This window comes from Crinia signifera, chromosome 4, assembly GCF_055691185.1.
Source record: "Crinia signifera chromosome 4, ASM5569118v1, whole genome shotgun sequence".
Taxonomy (NCBI): domain Eukaryota; kingdom Metazoa; phylum Chordata; class Amphibia; order Anura; family Myobatrachidae; genus Crinia; species Crinia signifera.
The window spans coordinates 65,346,146-65,351,146 of NC_139220.1; the positions used below are offsets into that span (position 1 = coordinate 65,346,146).

At 43.4% G+C, this 5,001-nt stretch overlaps 1 pseudogene; it reads left to right on the plus strand.

Annotated features, from left to right (window-relative positions):
- The first annotated feature begins 3,271 nt into the window (after window positions 1–3,271).
- LOC146076136 (5S ribosomal RNA) lies at window positions 3,272–3,388 on the plus strand (annotated as a pseudogene).
- Window positions 3,389–5,001: the final 1,613 nt, after the last annotated feature.

The window sequence follows — 5,001 nt, forward strand, 5'->3', positions numbered from 1 at the left end:
GGAATAAATGTATGTTTTATGGGAGAGGTCACCCTTCTCTCATAGTAATTCAAGGAAATTGCACGCTGCCTAGGCTGCATGCATACCCAAGGAGCGCAGTTGTACTCAGAAAAAAATAACAATAATAATTTTCCTTAATGGAATTATTTATTAAAAAACAATATATAACAATTTATACATAGAATAAAAATTCATTAGAAGTGCACTTCAAACATAGATCAGACAGACAGGACAAACAACATAAGACAAACGGATGCTTGGCATATATGGTAACTAATATGCAAAGCAGTGTACCCACTTTGCACAATGTGCAACAGTTTGTCACAAACTGAGGAAGCCGCTGATGACTGCTAAGAGGCGGAGAAACGCGTTTTTTGGAGCTGTGTTTGATGCCAGGATATGGCAAAGTGACCCCTGTATACTGCTGCTAAAAATTGTCTGCAAAGTGGGTACACTGCTTTGGCTGCAGCTGCATCCCTCCTCAGCAATTGAGAATATCCAGCTGAGTAGAGGAAGGACTGAGCCCTGACCACACACATAGAGTGGGGACATTTCTGTGCAGCTTGAAGCTCTATCTAAAGAGCAGGACTGGTAACTATGCACATAAATCTGCCAGTCAGTGTTGTATTGAGAAATAAGCATATTAGTTACCATATTAGTTACCATATATGCCAAGCATCCGTTTGTCTTATGTTGTTTGTCCTGTCTGTCTGATCTATGTTTGAAGTGCACTTCTAATGAATTTTTATTCTATGTATAAATTGCTATATATTGTTTTTTAATAAATAATTCCATTAAGGAAAATTATTATTGTTATTTTTTTCTGAGTACAACTGCGCTCCTTGGGTATGCATGCAGCCTAGGCAGCATGCAATTTCCTTGAATTGCTTTATCTGTATAGAGGCACACAACCTCTGTTTCCAAGGAGCTGCAATAGCCCTCAGAATCTCTTTATAATTTTAAATTTTTTTTTTTTTTTAGTATTTTTCTATTTGTTACAAGCACATATTCCTTCTATCCTACCAGCGCTCCCAGGGTCACATTCCTCTTCTCTCATAGTACTTTCAACGCCCTGGGCCGGTTACCGTCAATTTGTCGACGGACCTTAGAGGCATGGCGGGTGAGCGGGCTTGTATTGGCGCAGAAAGAGGGATATTTGACGAGAGCAATCAAGTAGAGATACTGCTGTCAGGGTGAGCACCCAGATTCCCCTGTTTAGACAATTTCCAGTGCAGGGTGAGTCATGGGTGCTGTGCCCGGATGAGTGCTCCCTGAACAGGGAGTAATACCCTAGATAAAGTATACAGTAAGTGCTGGGATAGGTGTGCTGCTGTCCTCCACATATACGTTAGGAATACAGTGGTGGAGAGTGAGCGGCACCTATCAAGGAGCCAGCTAGTAGGGAAAGTAGAGAGCAGGTTAAGAAATGGGCGGATAATGGATAGAGGTTCTAGGGAGGGAGGGAGAAGAGGGGGGGGGGGTAACACAAGTCAGGAAAAGTAACGGGGGTTGCGGGAGAAGGTGGTACCTGCCTGTGTACAGCGTACACGTGTGTGGCACTGTGATTCCTCTCAGGGAGATGAGAAGGATCTAAGGTTCTTTAGGCTAACTGTGCTAATAATCTCCTCGCCTGAAGAGGAAATACTGTGATACAGGATTTATGTTCATGCTTGCATTTTGACCCCTTTTTTGAGGTATTTAGCACGTCATGTAATTTTCTCTGCACGTACCGGGTAACCTGACCTGAGACTTACCATACGATATATCTCTGGCCAGAGATAACAATTACCTGACCATAGTGTGTACGAATCTGTGGGGAATAAGAACCCAAGTGCGTGACACCAATACATCAATCCCCTAAACGGGGCACACAGTATAATCATCTAGAAAGAGTGAACCCTTTTTGGTATCAGCTATCCACCCAGCCTCCAAACAAAGGTTTCCTTGCATAACCATAACCCCAAGATCTAGCCCGCCTATTGCAGGAACGTCTAAGCCCCAACAGTGGAACCCCTGACCCTTCAATAATTAAACCCCCTCCCCAAACTAGGGACCCTTCAAACAGAGGTATAGCCACCTTGGGCAAGGGACAGGACCAAACTATTCCATCCGGGATTCTATACACAATCTACCTCAGAGGAGGCATTAATCCCACTTGGGATTCTGTACACAACCAACCTCAGTCGAGGTATCACAAGAGGACACAGTGCCCTATGGGCAAAGATATTCAAGTGTTACCCTAAACTTGTCTATATGTTTAAGTGTTTTGTGTTAAACGTCTGTAAATGTCTGTCTATTAACTATTTTATCCTATACTAAATAAAAGTTAATTTTTAGACTTCAACTACCCACCCAGAGGTGGAATATTCCACCCCTTATCACAATGTGCAACTAGCATTCTCCCACCTGACTCCCCATTTTTGAGCTAGTACCCTCTATCCCACTAATATTTCATCTCAGACTATCTAATAATTAAATTTTCTATTGATTACTATATGTAATCACTAAACGTAAGAGTGCCCCAACACAAGAGAGAGTCGTTCCTTCTTCTTCTTTCCTTTTGCACTATTTGCCATACTTACCGTAACCTGGGCTCTGACCCCAGCATACGGTCAGCGATTCTCTGGTGACTCACACCCAATATACGGGCATAAGTCGCATCTTGCTAGAAACCTTAGTATTTATCCTGCAAACGCTGTCACCTGCTGTCATCATCTTTCACTATTATTCAAATTGGTATGATTCGAATTTAACCAATTACGTATAACATCCAACTAATACTAAATAGTGGGCCGCAGTATCATGTTGCAAATTAGGAACCATTAAATAAATACTTGCGATTACATCTGTTGCCAATCATCCATTACCCCAATTTAAATATTTAACCATTTATTGAGATCCTCTTTTCCTCTGATTTTTGTCGGTATATGCATTTGTTATAAGTTACTGTGTATGCTGCTACTAATGATTCTGTGTCCATTGTGCACATACACTAATCCATGAATCAGAAAGACCTTACTCACCCCTGCATGTGGTACAGTGCACAGTATTTCCCATTACTGGCACAGTAACTACAAACCCAGAAAACTCCAGCAGTGGGTACATATACCTATATTATCTGTGCATTATTCCCTCCTCCTTTGTCTATTTCTACCTACTACCATCTCTCACCTGGACTCGTTCACTCTCTCATTCACCTGGGTGACACCAGGTGAAAAGCAGAAGTGACCTCTGGCTCCCAGTAACATTTGAGGCTCTCTCATCTGTCGATATATACTGCCATACATCGCTGTGCCGCCTGATCCCATCCGAACTCAGCAGCTAAGCAGTGACTGGCTGGATCAGTACCTCTTGGGAGACCACCAGGGAATATCCAGTGCTGTATTACTATCCAGACAGCAGAAGTAGCGAATGCACACGAAGAGCATTCCCCCCTTCCTCTCATCTACAAACTCTGCTTCACCATTAATAACCTAAACCTGTAACCCTTACAACTATATATGGGTTAAATTATTGTATGATATCAATTGAGGGTCCGTAGCAAGACTCAAACAAAACAATCAATACACCTTGGTTGTGCATGTTGCTATTATTTTGTATTATTCTGTCTTGCTCAAAAATTGCCTATTGCCTGGTAAATTCCCTGCAAATCATTTTCGCCTACTTGACGGACGTTGTATTACGACCCCCTTTTTTGCATTGTGTATTAACTATTATAATCAATTACCTCAGTTTAACTCGCATGCTATTCTGCATATTAAACTGTCTTTTGCATCAAAACTGACGTGTGCATGTATGTATTTTAAGTGTTAATAAAGGTTAGATTTTACTTCACCCATTTGTTCACTATCTTTTCACCGACTTACTATTTTAAGTGTGCCCCAAAAACCCGTTTTGTTCTCCCTGCGTCTTTCTGTAGACACTTACTCTAATTCAGTTATTTCGCTGAACCTTTGGGAGCACCGCCAACCAAGTACCCCATGCTAATCTTTCCCATAATATGTCTAATGTTGGTTATTCACTATCTTCATTTTCTACTCTTTTTCTAAAATCTGCCTGTGACACTTCACCCAGTTATTATTAGTACCCCACTGCCTGTCATCCTCAATTACCATCCTCATGCTGCTGTACCCCACGGCTCATCACCCTTATGCTGCTGTACCCCACTGCCCATCACTCTCACGCTGCTGTACCCCACTGCCCATCACTCTCACCCACCACCCTCACTTTGCTGTCACCCACTGCTCATCACCCACACCCACCATCCTCACATTGCTGTACCCCACTGCCTGTCACCCTCACCCACCACCCTCACGCTGCTGTACCCCACTGCCCGTCAACTTCACCCACCATCCCCACGCTGCTGTACTCCACTGCCTGTCACCCTCACCCACCACCTTCACATTGCTGTACCCCACTGCCCATCACCCTCACACTAATGTACCCCACTGCCCATAACCCTCACCCACCATCCTCATGCTGCTATACCCCACTGTCTGATGCCCTCACCCACCACCCACATGCTGCTGTAGCCCACTGCCCATCACCCTGACGCTGCTGTCACCCACTGCCCATCACCCTCACCCACCATCCTCACTCTGCTGTACACCACTGCCGGTCGCCATCACCCACCATCCTCATAGTTACATAGTAGGTAAGGCTGAAAAAAGACTTGCGTCCATCTAGTTCAACCTGGTATAGATATCCATTGCTGATTTGGTAGGTTCTGGTATTTTACAGACAAATTATATTTCTTATTTGTACCCATGGATGTTTTTCTCCAGTAAATGTTTGTCCAACTTTGCCTTGAACGCATTTAATGAGCCAGCCGTTACCACCTCTCTGGGAAGAGAGTTCCAGAGTTTGACTGTTCTGACCGTAAAGAAATTCTTTCTACTAGCTGAATGAAATCTTTTTTCTTCTAATCTATACTCATGCCCTCGCGTCCTAGATTCCTTTCTAGTAGAAAATAGGGTGTGTGACAGTTCCTTATATTGGCCC